We start from the raw sequence: 18809 nt of genomic DNA on the forward strand, positions 1-18809 counted from the left end.
GTAAGCCTGGCTCAGAGCAAAAGTTTCCACTGTTAAATATTAGACCAAGTCATATTCATTGCCTGACACTAACAACCGAAGTTGGACATGCAAGAATTTCATTTACAAGGTTTTCTGGGAGTGGTCAAGAGAGGAATGTTACTTTCTTATCTGTAATTTTTTAAAAATCAGCTAAAATGATTATGTACATTATCTGTTTTGTTGTAAATTTCTCATGCTAACAATGGCTTAGGTTTTAGATTTTTGTGGTGCTCTGGTTTTTTGTTAATTGTGGTATAGAGAGAGAGAAAAAAAGAGAGAAAGATAACATGAAATTTACCATTTTAACCAGTTTTAGGTGTACAATTCAGTGGCATTAAGTACATCCACAATGTTGTGCAACCATTCGCTACAATCCATTTCCAGAACTTTTTCATGATGCCTGAAAGAATCTTTGTACCCATTAAACAATAACTGCCAATTCCTCCCTCCCCTTACCCCCTGGTGACATCTATTCTGTCTCTCTAAGTTTATCTGCTCTAGGGACCTCATACAAGTGAAATTACATATTATCTTTTTGTCTCTGACTTCTTTCACTTAGCATAACGTTTTCAGGCTCATCTATGCTGTAGCACATGTCAGAAGTTTTTCCTTTTAATGTTCCCTTGTGTGGATAGACCACATTTTGTTTCTTCATTCATCTGTTAATGGACATTTGGGTTGTTTGCACCTTTTGTCTTGTTACTGGTATTGTTATGAACACTGGTGTGCAAGCATCGATTTGAGTCCCTGCTTTCACTTCTTCTGGACACATACCTAGGCGTGGAGTTGCTGGAACATATGGAATTGCCGGGTCTAAATTAAAGTCTGTGTTTTCACTTTTTGAGGAACCACCAAACTGTTTCTTGGAGTGGCTGCAGAGTGGTTTTTTTTTTTTTTTTTTTTTTTGCAGTTTTGTGAAAACAGCATTTATATTTTTCAAAATGGCAAGAGTCCATACTGCCCTGTTTCTCCAACCTGAGCAAAATATCCTTAATTATAAGAAATTCATGAAACAGATTTGAAATCAGGAAGCGTGGTTGGTTCTATCCTGATTATAATAGAGCAGAGATTGGAGGCCAGAAAAAAAAATTATTTCACAACCACATGCTACATTATTTGTTCCAGCCAAGTTGATTATGGACTGATTAGCCAAACACTGGATCACCGTGAGGTGAGGGGTCATTTTTATAAAAAATATCTGCCAAGATTGTTTCTAGGGGATTTGGTCTTTTTTTTTTTTTTTTTACCAACCCCCGCCCACCACCACATACAAGTGAGGATTGTTGGAAAGTAGCAACAGGGACAACACATGTTGAGTGTTGTGGACAATTTCTCAATGTCTGAAGCCCAAATCTCTCTCCTTCCCTAGAATTGCTGCTGCACAGGACTCTCACCCCTTCAGAGCACAGTTTGTTTCTGAGGTACTTGACTCCTGGGTCCATCCCGGGAAGATCCAGGATGCCCTTGAACATGACTGGAAAGTGGCCCCCTGGCTTTCCAAGGCTTTCCTAAGGATACGCTCACAGAGATACTATCATAGAAATGGCAGTGGGAGCAGAGCCTCCCAGAATCCTCAAAGATTAGAAGAAAGGCCAATAGTTTGGCTCAAACCCCAGATTTTGAATTCATAATTTCATACCGTTTGTCCAAGTCCCTTAGGCTGCTAGGAAGATGGTATTTTTTTAATATTATATTGTACCATCTATTTTGTAACACGGCTATGACTGTGTGCAGTTGGCTCAGTTAAGGTGACCTAGATGCTTTGACTCAAAACAATAAAAATTTTCAGCTGAAGAAATATAATTTTTAAAAGATATGGATTTTGGGTTTATGAAGGTATGCATCAGACTTCTCTGATTAAAACAGATGTTTCTTTTCCCCTGGTTGGATTTGGGTTCCCATACATTCCAGGTCATTCGATCAATAGGTGGAAACCCAAACTGAGGCCAACTGGTTAGAGGTTCTGGGAACGTCAGCTAGCTCTGCCCTCATGCATTACCATTAGCATCACTGACATTAAGAGCCAGACTGGGTGTCAGTTTAACATTTACACTGGCCTAATGCCCACTGTTAAAACATAAGAGCAAATCAGCAGCTTAACAGAGAAACCTGCACTGATTACTAAATGGCAAGTTTTAAAACCAAAGTCACCAGTGTCATTTTTCCAAATCCATGCGGTTTCATTTTACTTGAAAAGTAAGTTTCTACAGTCCTCTCAGAGAAAGTTTTAAGATGTCAACGACAGTATTTCTTCGGAAAGTGTTTGTGCTTTATCACTAATGAGTTTTATAAATAATGACAATCATTCTTTTTCTTTCCTTTTTTTTTTTAACTTACTAGGTAATGTTTATTACAAAGAGGTACTCTAATTATCAGAGTTCTCGGGAGCCCAGGTTTGCAGTGTGGAATATTTCTGTACTCATTAGTTTTAGAAGTTAAAGGGACAATTTGAAAATTAATCTATGGTTAGTAATTAGCACCTTTGCATTGAATTTTTCACTCTCTTGCATATTTTTTGGAAGAGAAATTTAGATGTTTTCTTTTTTTTTTTATCTCATCTTAGGATGTAAATAATAACCCACATCAGACAACTGTTTTTGATAGAGGTACAAGTATTCCAAGTGACAGACAAAGCTATGGGAGGAAGTTGGCTTTTATGTGTTCAAAGTTAGAGTCTAACAACTAAATAATGAGATAATTCTAACATAATGAGTCTTTCAGAACATGGCCCAGGAGAGTTCAAAATGTGCTCAAGTTTCATCTTCCCTCTTCCATACCGAATTATTTAGGGTAGGGCTGGGTAACCTGTTATCTATAGAGTTACTGATTCACGGGGTTAAATGAAGGATGCAATAAACACATGCTAATACATGTTTTTACAATACCATATAGGCTGCAAACTAATGGTTCTCAACCTTGGCCACACATTGGAATAGACTGAGGATCAGTAAAAAATCCTGATGCCTGGGTCTGGGGTTGAGCCTGGAAATAGTGAGTCTCAGGAGCTCCCCAGGTAATTCTAATGAACAGCTATGGTTGCTGCTGTAAAGCACTTGTCAACACATGATGTCATTTATTTGGCTTGAACACAGAAATGATTAACTCCATTTTTCTGGATGGTAAAACTGAGACTCAGCCTATGAGAAAGAACAACTTTTGTTGATATTCTTGGAGAAATATGAAGTGCAGTTTTAAGGAACAGAAAACATTGTTTAAGAAATACAATAGATGCAAATTTAAAATTTCTCAGTTCCTTATTATTACCAGTTAAGAGAGAGCAGAGCAGGGAAAGGGAGGAAGACAGATGGAAAGAAAGAAACTACAAGGAAAAGGAAAGAGTCATGGGAGAGCGTGTCCCAATGAGAAATGGATAAAAGAGGGAGAGATGAAGAGAAAGAGAAATGAAGAGACACAGAGAAAATGAGATACTCTAAGGTGATTGTTACAATAACAGCATCAATTAGTAATAACTTTAGATGTAGGTATAGATGGAGAGGGATAATAGATATATTATAGATCCAATCATAGATACAGACATAGAAATAGATATAGATGTGGATATACATATAGATGATAGAGAATATAGACATTGAAGTATTAATACAGATATAGATGGGTATAGATATATAGATGGATATAGACTATAGGTATAGATGATAGAGCTATAGATATGGATATGGGTATAGATGACTAGATACAGATACAGACTATAGATGAGTGACTATACAATCACATTCACCCAGGAGAGTCCTGGTTTATGGGTATCATTCTGAAGTAATTAGACAGCACCTCCTTTTGCTCTCAGAGTGTTCTGGTTTGGATAACACAAGATAAGGTATTTTAAAAATACATGTTTAAAAGTCAGAGAATGAGGAACACCATTTTTTAGTTAAATTGGGTAAAAATATGCTTGTTTGACTGTGAAGGTAGGGAGAGTGAATGCAAAAGTACCATGATTCATAAATCTGGAACTTTGGTTTTGTAAATTACAGGAAAAAATTAAACATGAGCGAAATAAATATTAAAATACTAGCTGGCCAAATAGATTATTATGATGAGCCAAGTTAGAGTCTGGGGATAGAGATGGGGGTTGGAGAGGAGACTGGAGGGTCGGTTCCGAAACACATGGCCTGATTTTTCAAGTTATAAATTTAAGAGGCTTTTTCTTGTTGGCCTGCTGGCTTCCTGGCCACCTTCATCCTGTGTACACAAAAAGTAGCCCTGTATGAGGATTGGACAAGACATGCTGTTCTATTATTCTACCAGCAATTCCCACGGTGGGCAATTAAACTGAGTTACTATCTCCTTAACGCAGAATAATTCAACTCTGAATCCTGAAGAGTGGAGATTAGTAATGAGATGTGGAAACTTCCACTTTGTTCTCCAGTATGGGCTTGGCTCAACTTGGGAGTAGTTTAGTCATTCCCATCTGCCAATCTATTCCATGGTCAATGTGGAATGTATTTTTGGCTTATCTATCTATAGAAAATAATAATCTGAATAAATACAAGTAATTTGTGTGCCCTTTCTTATCAACCACAGCAGAAGACAGTCAAGTCAACATGATAGGATTCTGTCATCAAGGAAATTAGAAATAGAAAAGCCTTACCTCATTCTTCTGTGTGAGCCCCAAAGTATTTACCCAGTCTAATAGGTTATCTTCAGATATTATTTGGTAGTTCTAGGGCTATTCTTTGGGTATTTTTTTCTTGGTTTTTACTACAAGATTTCATGAGACTTTTACTGTTATTCTGTGGAGTCCCTTTATCTGTTACTCTGTGGTGAATTCCCTTAAACTTTTTCTTCTCTAAAATTGTTTTTAAATATCAAGAAGAGTTAAGGTGTAAAGTTGGGATGTGGATATTGTGGTTGTGCCCATCATCCCGTGATATTTTTTATATTTGGAGCAGACACCAATTTCCTACTTTATCAAGCCTACGTTTTAAAGACACACCCAACAAAGGACAAATTGATCTGAGAGATTATACAAGTTGTTATCTTTTGTCTCTGCCAATAAAATGCTGCAGGTCTTTGTGGAAATTAACAGTTGTGCCCATGAAGGAAATAAGAGAAATCTCTTGGTGATAGGTTACTCTGTTATTCTGTGAGGTTTATAAGCATCCAAAGAGTTAATAACTAGCAATATGTTAGAAAACAGGCAGTTTGCCTCATTTTTTGTGGGTGTTTTTGATGAACAATTCTTAAATAAAATATGTTGCTTTTGAGTACACATGATGGGTTCTGCATAAAAAGCAAATACTTGCCTCATGGCAAGAGCAAATGTCATTTGGTTCAATGAGTTCCTGGATCCCAAGCATCCAGTCACGAGGAGGAAAGTATATTGTAATTTTGGAATGGGGGGAATGAAGTCAATATGATAGTATCATTACATGAAATGAAAGGTAATTATGCCCTGTCAATACAAAAGCTTCCCAGGCTGAACATTAGGGGCTGTTTATTCCCTTCATTGGAGCAGATTTGTTTTCTTTTGAATCTGACAAAGCACCTATCTGCTGAGTTAATAATCACTGCTCCCAGCTGGAAGGTAAGTTTGCAGAGTTGATGGAAGGGCTTTTAACAGAAAAGCTCTGAAATGACTCTATCATTCCAGATCTAATTTGGCATATGGCACAAAGAGCTGTGCTAGGCAAACTTCTCCTGTTTCGGAGGCTGTTTCATTTTCCCTGTGCATTTCTTCTTGAAACTTTGCTGGTTTACTTAATCTGGCCTTCACTCTAGGACAAATCCCTGAGTTGCTCTCCTTATTTGTCCAGCAGGCCAGAGTATCTGGAGGGATTGTAATTATCTGAAGTTCCTTGGGCCACTTGACTACAACAGAGTTGGGGCATGCACATTCAGGCCAAGCTGTGGACAGCAGGTTAGCTAGTGCACTGGGTCGCCTCTTTCTTCTCCTGTGCTGTATATAGCCCCTAGGGATGTACAGGAGGTGGGTCACAGAGTCCATTCAGTATCACAGGGATGGCCAACCTGTGCAAAGGAGAAGCACCTGGAGGACCAGGTTTCCATCACAGCCTGTAATTGAAATACTAGCTTGGGGCTGCCTGCCACCCTTGATTTTTTTGAGTGGCCTCTGGACCTCTTCTTTCTAGATTGAGCCAACCCTTGCAGAGAGCAATTTTGATGTTATCGCCTAAGGCTGGGGCACAGGCAGAAATTCTGGCCTGTGCCAAATGCCACGTGGGGGTGTGGGTGTTGCTGCCAAGTAAATTGGCTGAGCTTAAGAGGACATGGAATCACCTTGGTGGCTGGTGTCTTTTCAGTATTGTCTGCACTCCAGCATGAAAGAAGGAGGCCGGGCGCGGTGGCCCACGCTTGTAATCCCAGCACTTTGGGAGGCCGAGGCGGGCGGATCACGAGGTCAGGAGATTGAGACCACGGTGAAACCCCGTCTCTACTAAAACTACAAAAAATTAGCCGGGCATGGTGGCGGGTGCCTGTAGTCCCAGCTACTCGGAGAGGCTGAGGCAGGAGAATGGCGTGAACCTGGGAGGCGGAGCTTGCAGTGAGCCGAGATTGCGCCACTGCACTCCAGCCTGGGTGACAGAGCGAGACTCCGTCTCAAAAAAAAAAAAAAAGAAAAGAAAAAGAAGGAGAGCAGGGCCAGGAGCGGTGTCTCACACCTGTAATCCCTGCACTTTGGGAGGCCGAGGTGGGCAGATCACCTGAGGTCAGGGGTTCGAGACCAGCCTGACCAACATGGAGAAACCCTGTCTCTACCAAAAATACAAAATTAGCCAGGCATGGTGGCACATGCCTTAAATTCCAGCTACTTGGGAGGCTGAGGCAGGAGAATCGCTTGAATCTGGGAGGCAGAGGTTGCGGTGATCCAAGATCGTGCCATTGCACTCCAGCCCGGGCAACAAGAGCAAAACTCCATCTCAAAAAAAAAAAAAAAAAAAAAAAAAAAAGAAACAAAGAAAAAAAAGGGAGAGCAACTGAGACAGGAGGGTTGGTGACAGAAGTGCCATACTGTGGTCCACCAAAAGGTGGGAAACTGCAGTTCCTGCCAAGCCCTTATCCTGTAGCTCCTCTCAAAGCTTGAATAAAGCCTTGTTATCAATGGCCAATTTCTGGTGAAGAGCTCCTTCAATTGCAAGGATGATAAGAGATCACAGTACTCTTGGAGCCAGTGACTACTCAGATTAATCTGAGTCAAGAGTAGCCATGTCACGTATTTGCTGCACGGAGCATGCCATCCGGCTGCTCCATAAAGACAGGTTTGGCATTAGGTGTTCAGGTTGGGAAGGCTGGGAGAAACTCAAAAATGCTTTTTGATCTTAAGGGGTGCCGCTGAGCACGTGGGGCTTGCTCCATGATTTTTAGGACCTGTTGCAAAATGAAAATGCAGGCCCCTTGTTCAAAAAGCAGGATAAAAGTGCTGGAAAAGGTATGAAAATGTAAAGCTTTTCCCCTTCTTCTGTGGTCTCTCTGTCAACATGTCATAGAGTTTTTTATTTCCTATTTAATGACATTTTTTAAGACGGAGTCTCTCTCTGTCGCCAGGCTGGAGCGCAATGACATGATCTCGGCTCACTGCAACCTCTGCCTCCTGGGTTGAAGAGATTCTCCTGCCTCAGACTCCTGAGTAGCTGGGATTACAGGCACGCGCCACCACGTCCAGCTAATTTTTGTATTGTTAGTAGAGATGGGGTTTCACCATGTTGGCCAGGATGGTCTCAATCTCTTGACCTCGTGATCTGCCTGCCTCAGCCTCCCAAAATGCTGGGATTACAGGCGTGAGCCACTGCAGCAGGCCTATTTAATGACATTTCATAATAAGACACATGAAAATTTTAAATTATTAGCAGGAATTTTACTGATCATCCTTGTATGATGAAAGTTTCAGATGAAAATATAAGAGCATTAACTTGTCTGAAGAATCACTGAAACGATACAATTTGTATTTCATAGCTTATACATGCATATGTCTTTCATTCTAATCAGAACAGTAGAAATGCTGCACACAACCAACTCAATTGTTTTTATTATACTTCTTAATATAAGCACATCCTACTAACACTCCCTCCCTTTGGCTCGCTGGTGAGTAAGGGAGAACTGAAAGGAAAAGAACAGTGGGCTGCCCTATCTTTCCCTTTCCTTCTGTCATCGTTTTCAGTGTAAGTGGTTGGCTAATACAGGGAAGTAACACAAGTAAGAAAGGATATGGCAGGGTTCCTTGGTCATTCATGTTTCTTAGAAGGTCATGTCTGTTAAAAACTCATTAGCCTTTAGCCATCACCTCCCAACCTCACCTCTTGACTCTTTTTAAAAAATCATTTCTCACATGGCCTTCTCAATAAAGGCTTAGCAAAGAGGAATGATTGCTTTTAGCTGTTGACTCCCTCAGAAAGCAATCTCCATGCCCTGTCAAGGATAGGTGTCCTCACAAAAAGATATATACTTTTCTTCCCCCACCCCCAAGGTAATCCTCTAATCCAGGTCAGCAAACCTTTTCTGTAACTGGTCACATAGTAAATATTTTAGGCTTTGGAGGCCATGTGGTCTCTGTTATGACTCAACAGTGCAAGTCTGCCGTGGTAGTGTTAAAGCAGTCATAGGAAACGTAAATAAATGGGCATGGTTGTGTTCCAATAAAACTTTATTTACAAAAACAGACTGAGGGCCGGATGTGACCCATGAGCTATATAGTACTTTGCCAATCCCTACTCTAAAACATCATCCATTTGAGCCCATTCTTATATTTTTAATTCACTAATTGACAAATTTTCAAAACCCTCCCATGAAATGAGGAGCTGACACGTGTTTTATGTTTGAAAGAAACTAGGGCAGAGATTAGTAAAATGACTTTTCTGAGGTTGCAGGGAGCTAAAAATGGACCTCAGAGCCCCAGTTTGTCCTACTTGTTGCCAGAAAGCTCCATGACGTGTCTTCTGTCAGCATGCAGTTCTTGCATAGCTCTGACACCTATGACCTACCTTAAAGGTTGTTCTAGGAATAATGTCAAAATTCACCAGAGAAGTACAACTTTTAATATGAAAACGCCATGACCCCTCCCTTCCTTTTGGTGGGTGTTCACAGGGAGGAGGTCTGCTAATCAATCACAGGGTTTGCAGCTGCTCTCCCCCTCTAACCAGCACCTTTGTGGGAGGGGTACAGAGGACAGGAAATGATAGCAGGGGGCAGCCCAGTCACAATGAAATGCTGAATACAAGTGCAAATAATTATTAGGAAGGTGAAAATTACATAGCAATTTGCTCTAACTAATGGTCGACAGAAAAACAGGCCCATTGTACTTTCAAAAAGTTAATTGTCGATAGTGTTTTGGAAAAATCTTGCTTATTATCATTGTGGAATTTTATAAGGCTGCTGTGTAAATGTTCTCAACTCATTTTTGGTGATATTCTGTTCTAGACTGTTCTCTCAGCTTCTATAACACCATTCTCCTTTTGCTCCAAGCTCGTGGGAGGTTCCTCAGGTGGTTCTTTTTTTTAAGCTCAACATTTAAACTTCAGTTTCCCACATTATCAAGCCCACATTCCTACATAAAACCCCCAAAAGGGTAAAGGATTAATGAGTTGAATATGTTGGTACCATTTGGTTTTGGTCCAGAAATTACTGGAGACTCATGACTATTCTCCTACAGGAGATAAAGGAGACCAACAAAGATCAGTTTGCACTGCCTAGAATATTGTCTGCGAAATAGTATGCAGTTAATAAGTATTTGTCGAATAGATGTTTAGATGTATGTTTGTATCAGTAGATGGGTGGATGAATGGATGGATGGGTGAATAAGCCTGTTTCTGAAGCCTTATATTCAGTGGGCCATGAGGGAAAATGCTGATACACAAATCAGTGAGTATCTCTTCTGAAATTACTGACGTAGAAATGTCACTAGAAGAATTTAGGCATTAGCTGCGTGCAGTGGCTCACGCTTGTAATCCCAGCACTTTGGGAGGCCAAGGCAGGCAGATCATAAGGTCAGGGGTTTGAGACCAGCCTGACCAACAGGGTGAAACCCCATTTCTACTAAAAATACAAAAATTAGCCAGGCATGGTGGTGCATGCCTATAATCCCAGCTACTCAGGAGGCCGAGGCAGGAGAATCACTTGAACCCAGGAGGCAGAGATTGCAGTGAGCCGAGATGGCACCATTGCACTTCAGCCTGGGCGACAGAGTAAGACTGTGTCTCAAAAACAAAAAAAAAGAATTTAGGCATTTAGTGGGATACACCTTACTCCTGCAAGAATGGCCATAATCAAAAAACCAAAAAAATAGTAGATATTGATGTGGATGCAGTGAACAGGGAACATTTCTACACTGCTGGTGGGAATATAAGCTAGTACAACCACTACGGAAAACAGTATGGAGATTCCTTAAACAACTAAAATTAGAACTACCATTTGATCCAGCAATCCCACTACTGGGTATCTACCCAGAGGAAAAGAAGTCATACGAAAAAGGTACTTGCACATGCATGTTTACAGCAACACAATTCACAGTTCCAAAAACGTGGAACCAACCCAAATGCCCATCAATCAACAAGTGGATTAAGAAACTTTGGTGTATATATATACGATGGAATACTACTCAGCCATGAAAAGGAATGAATTAATGGCATTCACAGTGACCTGGATGAGATTGTAGACTATTATTCTAAGTGAAGTAACTCAGGAATGGAAGGCCAAACATCATATGTTCTCACTCATAAGTGGGAGCTAAGCTATGAGAATGTCAAGGCATAAAAATGACACAATGGACTTTGGGGACTCAGAGGAAAGAGTGGGAAGCGGGTAAGGAATAAAAGACTACAAATAGGGTACAATGTATACTGCTTGGGTGATGGGTGCACCAAAATCTCACAAATCACCACTAAAGAACTTACTCATGTAACTAAACACCACCTGTTCCCCAATAACCTATGGAAATAAAAAAAATTATAAGAATTTAGGCATTTAAGTAAAGCCTATATTTTATAATAAGACACTAAACGTGAAGATGGCCGAATAGGAACAGCTCCGGTCTCCAGCTCCCAGCCCCAGCGACACAGAAGACGGGTGATTTCTGCATTTCTGCTTGAGGTACCGGTTTCATCTCACTAGGGAGTGCCTAACAGTGGGTTCAGGACAGTCGGTGAAGCGCACTGTGCGCGAGCCGAAGCAGGGCGAGGCATTGCCTCACTCGGGAAGCGCAAGGGGTCAGGGAGTTCCCTTTGCTAGTCAAAGAAAGGGAAAACAGACGGCACCTGGAATATCGGGTCAGTCCCGTCCTAATACTGCGCTTTTCCAACGGGCCTGGAAAACGGCACACTAGGAGATTGTGTCCCGCACCTGGCTCGGAGGGTCCTATGCCCACAGAGTCTTGCTGATTGCTAGCACAGCAGTCTGAGATCACGCTGCAAGGCGGCAACGAGGCTGGGGGAGGGGCGCCCGCCATTGCCCAGGCTTGCTTAGGTAAACAAAGCAGCCAGGAAGCTCGAACTGGGTGGAGCCCACCACAGCTCAAGGAGGCCCGCCTGCCTCTGTAGGCTCCACCTCTGGGGGCAGGGCACAGACCACCAAAAAGTCAGCGAGAACCTCCACAGCCTTAAATGTCCCTGTCTGACTGACAGCTTTGAAGAGAGTAGTGGTTCTCCCAGCACGCAGCTGGTGATCTGAGAACGGACAGACTGCCTCCTAAAGTGGGTCCCTCACCCCTGAGCAGCCTAACTGGGAGGCACCCCCCCAGTGGGACAGACTGACACCTCATTCAACCGGGTACTCCTCTGAGACAAAACTTTCAGAGGAACTATCAGACAGCTGAATTTGTGGTCTCACGAAAATCCGCTGTTCTGCAGCCACCGGTGCTGACACCCAGCCAAACAGGGTCTGGAGTGGACCTCTAGTAAACTCCAACAGACCTGCAGCTGAGGGTCTTGTCTGGTAGAAGGAAAATTAACAAACAGAAAGGACATCCACACCAAAAACCCATCTGTACATCACCATCATCGAAGACAAAAAGTAGACAAAACCACAAAGATGGGGAAAAAACAGACCAAAAAAACTGGAAACTCTAAAAAACAGAGCACCTCTCCTCCTCCAAAGGAACGCAGTTCCTCACCAGCAACGGAACAAAGCTGGATGGAGGATGACTTTGATGAGTTGAGAAAAGAAGGCTTCAGACGATCAAACTACTCTGAGCTACGAGAGGAAATTCAAAACAATAGCAAAGAAGTTAAAAACTTTGAAAAAAAATTAGAAGAATGGATAACTAGAATAACCAATGGAGAGAAGGGCTTAAAGGAGATGATGGAGCTGAAAGCCAAGTTTCGAGAACTACGCGAAGAATGCAGAAGCCTCAGTAGCAGATGCGATCAACTGGAAGAAAGGGTATCGCTGATAGAAGATGAAATGAATGAAATGAAGAGAGAAGGGAAGTTTAGAGAAAAAAGAATAAAAAGAAATGAACAAAGCCTCCAAGAAATTTGGGACTATGTGAAAAGACCAAACCTACGTCTGATTGGTGTACCTGAAAATGATGGGGAGAATGGAACCAAGTTGGAAAACACTCTGCAAGATATTATCCAGGAGAACTTCCCCAATCTAGCAAGGCAGGCCAGCATTCAGATTCAGGAAATACAGAGAACGCCACAAAGATACTCCTCGAGAAGGGCAACTCCAAGACACATAATTGTCAGATTCACCAAAGTGGAAATGAAGGAAAAAATGTTAAGGGCAGCCAGAGAGAAAGGTCGGGTTACCCACAAAGGGAAGCCCATCAGACTAACAGCTGATCTCTCAGCAGAAACTCTACAAGCCAGAAGAGAGTGGGGGCCGATATTCAACATTCTTAAAGAAAAGAATTTTCAACCCAGAATTTCCTATCCCGCCAAACTAAGCTTCATAAGTGAAGGAGAAATAAAATACTTTACAGACAAGCAAACGCTGAGTGATTTTGTCACCACCAGGCCTGCCCTAAAAGAGCTCCTGAAGGAAGCACTAAACATGGAAAAGAACAACCGGTACCAGCCCCTGCAAAAACATGCCAAATTGTAAAGACCACCGAGGCTAGGAAGAAACTATAGCAACTAACGAGCAAAATAACCAACTAACATCATAATGACAGGATCAGATTCACACATAACAATATTCACGTTAAATGTAAATGGGCTAAATGCTCCAATCAAAAGACACAGACTGGCAAACTGGATAAGGAGTCAGGACCCATCAGTGTGCTGTATTCAGGAAACCCATCTCACGTGCAGAGACACACATAGACTCAAAATAAAGGGATGGAGGAAGATCTATCAAGCAACTGGAAAACAAAAAAAGGCAGGGGTTGCAATCCTAGTCTCTGATAAAATAGACTTTAAACCAACAAAGATCAAAAGAGACAAAGAAGGCCATTACATAATGGTAAAGGGATCAATTCAACAAGAAGAGCTAACTATCCTAAATATATATGCACCCAACACAGGAGCACCCAGATTCATAAAGCAAGTCCTCAGTGACCTACAAAGGGACTTAAACTCCCACACAATAATAATGGGAGATTTTAACACCCCACTGTCAGCATTAGACAGATCAACGAGACAGAAAGTTAACAAGGATATCCAGGAATTGAACTCAGCTCTACATAAAGTGGACCTAATAGACATCTACAGAACTCTCCACCCCAAATCAACAGAATATACATTTTTTTCAGCACCACACCACACCTATTCCAAAATTGACCACATAGTTGGAAGTAAAGCTCTTCTCAGCAAATGTAAAAGAACAGAGATTATAACAAACTGTCTCTCAGACCACAGTGCAATCAAACTAGAACTCAGGATTAAGAAACTCAGTCAAAACCGCTCAACTACATGGAAACTGAACAACCTGCTCCTGAATGACTATTGGGTACATAATGAAATGAAGGCAGAAATAAAGATGTTCTTTGAAACCAACGAGAACAAAGACACAACATACCAGAATCTCTGGGACACGTTCAAAGCAGTGTGTAGAGGGAAATTTATAGCACTAAATGCCCACAAGAGAAAGCAGGAAAGATCCAAAATTGACACCCTAACATCACAATTAAAAGAACTAGAAAAGCAAGAGCAAACACATTCAAAAGCTAGCAGAAGGCTAGAAATAACTAAAATCAGAGCAGAACTGAAGGAAATAGAGACACAAAAAACCCTTCAAAAAATTAATGAATCTAGGAGCTGGTTTTTTGAAAAGATCAACAAAATTGATGGACCGCTAGCAAGACTAATAAAGAAGAAAAGAGAGAAGAATCAAATAGATGCAATAAAAAATGAAAAAGGGGATATCACCACCGATCCCACAGAAATACAATCTACCATCAGAGAATACTACAAACACCTCTATGCAAATAAACTAGAAAATCTGGAAGAAATGGATAAATTCCTCGACAAATACACCCTCCCAAGACTAAACCAGGAAGAAGTTGAATCTCTGAATAGACCAATAACAGGTTCTGAAATTGTGGCAATAATCAATAGCTTACCAACCAAAAAGAGTCCAGGACCTGATGGATTCACAGCCGAATTCTACCAGAGGTACAAGGAGGAACTGGTACCATTCCTTCTGAAACTATTCCAATCGATAGAAAAAGAGGGAATCCTCCCTAACACATTTTACGAAGCCAGCATCATCCTGATACCAAAACCTGGCAGAGACATAACCAAAAAAGAGAATTTCAGACCAATATCCTTGATGAACATTGATGCAAAAATCCTCAATAAAATACTGGCAAACCGAATCCAGCAGCACATCAAAAAGCTTATCCACCATGATCAAGTGGGCTTCATCCCTGGGATGCAAGGCTGGTTCAACATACGCAAATCAATAAATGTAATCCAGCATATAAACAGAACCAAAGACAAAAACCACATGATTATCTCAATAGATGCAGAAAAGGCCTTTGACAAAATTCAACAACCCTTCATGCTAAAAACTCTCAATAAATTAGGTATTGATGGGACGTATCTCAAAATAATAAGAGCTATCTACAACAAACCCACAGCCAATATCATACTGAATGGGCAAAAACTGGAAGCATTCCCTCTGAAAACTGGCACAAGACAGGGATGCCCTCTCTCACCGCTCCTATTCAACATAGTGCTGGAAGTTCTGGCCAGAGCAATCAGGCAGGAGAAGGAAATAAAGGGTATTCAATTAGGAAAAGAGGAAGTCAAATTGTCCCTGTTTGCAGATGACATGATTGTATATCTAGAAAACCCCATTGTCTCAGCCCGAAATCTCCTTAAGCTGATTAGCAACTTCAGCAAAGTCTCAGGATACAAAATTAATGTACAAAAATCACAAGCATTCTTGTACACCAATAACAGACAAACAGAGAGCCAAATCATGAGTGAACTCCCATTCACAATTGCTTCAAAGAGAATAAAATACCTAGGAATCCAACTTACAAGGGATGTGAAGGACCTCTTCAAGGAGAACTACAAACCACTGCTCAATGAAATAAAAGAGGATACAAACAAATGGAAGAACATTCCATGCTCATGGGTTGGAAGAATCAATATCGTGAAAATGGCCATACTGCCCAAGGTAATTTATAGATTCAATGCCATCCCCATCAAGCTACCAATGACGTTCTTCACAGAATTGGAAAAAACTACTTTAAAGTTCATATGGAACCAAAAAAGAGCCCGCATCGCCAAGTCAATCCTAAGCCAAAAGAACAAAGCTGGAGGCATCACGCTACCTGACTTTAAACTATACTACAAGGCTACAGTAACCAAAACAGCATGGTACTGGTACCACAACAGAGACATAGATCAATGGAACAGAACAGAGCCCTCAGAAATGATGCCGCATAGCTACAACTATCTGATCTTTGACAAACCTGACAAAAACAAGAAATGGGGAAAGGATTCCCTATTTAATAAATGGTGCTGGGAAAACTGGCTAGCCATATGTAGAAAGCTGCAACTGGATCCCTTCCTTACACCTTATACAAAAATTAATTCAAGATGGATTAAAGACTTATATGTTAGACCTAAAACCATTAAAATCCTACAAGAAAACCTAGGCAATACCATTCAGGACATAGGCGTGGGCAAGGACTTCATGTCTAAAACACCAAAAGCAATGGCAACAAAAGCCAAAATCGACAAATGGGATCTCATTAAACTAAAGAGCTTCTGCACAGCAAAAGAAACTATCATCAGAGTGAACAGGCAACCTACACAATGGGAGAAAATTTTTGCAACCTACTCATCTGACAAAGGGCTAATATCCAGAATCTACAATGAACTCAAACAAATTTACAAGAAAAAAACAAACAACCCCATCAAAAAGTGGGCAAAGGACATGAACAGACACTTCTCAAAAGAAGACATTTATGCAGCCAAAAAACACATGAAGAAATGCTCATCATCACTGGCCATCAGAGAAATGCAAATCAAAACCACAGTGAGATACCATCTCACACCAGTTAGAATGGCCATCATTAAAAAATCAGGAAACAACAGGTGCTGGAGAGGATGTGGAGAAATAGGAACACTTTTACACTGTTGGTGGGACTGTAAACTAGTTCAACCATTGTGGAAGTCAGTGTGGCGATTCCTCAGGGATCTCGAACTAGAAATACCATTTGACCCAGCCATCCCATTACTGGGTATATACCCAAAGGACTATAAATCATGCTGCTATAAAGACACATGCACACGTATGTTTATTGCGGCACTATTCACAATAGCAAAGAGTTGGAACCAACCCAAATGTCCAACAACGATAGACTGGATTAAGAAAATGTGGCACATATACACCATGGAATACTATGCAGCCATAAAAAATGATGAGTTCGTGTCCTTTGTAGGGACATGGATGGAACTGGAAAACATCATTCTCAGTAAACTATCGCAAGGACAAAAAACCAAACACCGCATGTTCTCACTCATGGGTGGGAATTGAACAATGAGAACTCATGGACACAGGAAGGGGAACATCACGCTCCGGGGACTGTTGTGGGGTGGGGGGAGGGGGGAGGGACAGCATTAGGAGATACACCTAATGCTAAATGACGAATTAATGGGTGCAGGAAATCAACATGGCACATGGATACATATGTAACAAACCTGCACATTGTGCACATGTACCCTAAAACCCTAAAGTATAATAAAAAAAAAAAAATAAAAAAAAAAATAAAAAATAGTTATTAACTTCTAAAAAAAAAAAAAAAAAAAGACACTAAACGTTTATCAAAACCTTGTCACCAATTCATATGTTAGTGTGGCTGTTTATCAGAAATTCAAGATGCAATAAAATTATCTTTCTGGAAATAGTGTGGTTGCAGTGTATTTTAGCAACAAGTGGCATAGAATAATAAAGCACAGAAATAAGAGTAAAAACACTTGGGGTAAAATCCCAGCTCTTTCAGTGTTAGCTCTGTGATGGTGGATTATCACTGGGACACTGTGGGCCTCACTTTTCTCATTATACAACAATGTGTTTGGACTAGAAATCTGTATCATCTGGGAATCCTGTGAGGTACAAGCAACAAAAAAATTCTAAATCAATTTGGCTTCAATGATAAAAATAATTTGTTGGTTTATGTACCTAAAAAATAAGTGATAAAACTGTTACAGCCAAAAGGAGCCTAAGGATACATGACAACTCAATATAATATGCTATACTGGTTGGAATTTTGGAACAAATAAAGGACATTAGGTAAAACCTAAAGAAATCTGAATAAAATATGGACTTTAGTCAATAATAATGTATCAATATTGGTTCATAAATTGTGACAAATGTACCACACTAATGTAAGATGTTAACCATAGGGGAAACTGAGTGCCACATATACAGGAATGCTCTGTACTCTGTAATTTTTCTGCAAATCTAAAAGTGTTCTAAAATAATGTCAGACAAAAGAAATACACAAAACAGGATAATGTCAGCAAGATGGCAGACTAGGAAGCTTCAGTTCCTCATTCTCCCACAGAGCCACAAAATTAACAAGTTATTGACCAGAATAACTTTGTGAGAATTCTAAAGACCAGTTGAAAAGTTACAGCATCTAGACCAATGTAAAACCAAGAAGGAATTCCAGCAGAAAAGAATGGAAACTTTTAAAAAGTTTTGCATACCTGTTATCAATGCTTCTCTCCCTATCTGATTTAGCATAGTGCAACTAACAGGAAACCTCCCACCTTGGGAATCCTCTTTTAGGATGAAAACAAAAGAGCGGACCATGCATCTAGCATTTGGGCTAGTCTGGAGGCTGCCTAAGGAACTGGTTCCTGAGTTACGTTACTCAGAGCACTGATGGGACTTGGTGAAGCACTGGTGGCCTTGTTTGGAAGCTGCTGAAAACAAGACATGATCCTCATGGCATGTTATAGCTGCAGTTCCAAAGGCAGACACCAGCAGAATGTTCACAGGCTTCTAAGAAGAAACAGAAACAACAAGCTGCTTAGGAAATTGGAGATGTTTAAAAGCATAGACACAAACGCAGAGAAGACAGCATATCCTTAGAAAAAGTTTGGCAAGGTCCTAGAATTTATAGCAGAGCTAATCCGTGAAGATTTCTCCCTGCACAAAGTCAGTCTATAAAGACTAGGAGAGGTGGTTGTTTCCCAAATGCCCAAGTCTCAACAACAGCAGCAATGAATCCCAAGGCATACTAGGAGAGAGGAAAACCTGGCCCAATTAAAGTGCCAAAATAAAACTCCAGAAACTGACCCTAAAGAAACACAGACTAATTCTCCCTCACAAAGACTGTAAAGTAACTGTACTAAACATGCTCAGTGAACTAAAATGGAACACAGATAAACAACTAAATAAATTCAGGAAAA

The 18809-nt window shown here is 40.7% G+C and overlaps 1 protein-coding gene across 7 annotated transcripts in view; it reads left to right on the forward strand.

Annotated features, from left to right (window-relative positions):
• The window catches only part of FRMPD4 (FERM and PDZ domain containing 4), a 958701-nt gene that overhangs the window by 719690 nt on the left and 220202 nt on the right, over positions 1-18809 (forward strand). The gene's annotated exons all lie outside the window — the stretch shown is intronic.

The sequence above is a fragment of the Symphalangus syndactylus genome, chromosome X, assembly GCF_028878055.3.
Source record: "Symphalangus syndactylus isolate Jambi chromosome X, NHGRI_mSymSyn1-v2.1_pri, whole genome shotgun sequence".
In the NCBI taxonomy this organism is placed as follows: domain Eukaryota; kingdom Metazoa; phylum Chordata; class Mammalia; order Primates; family Hylobatidae; genus Symphalangus; species Symphalangus syndactylus.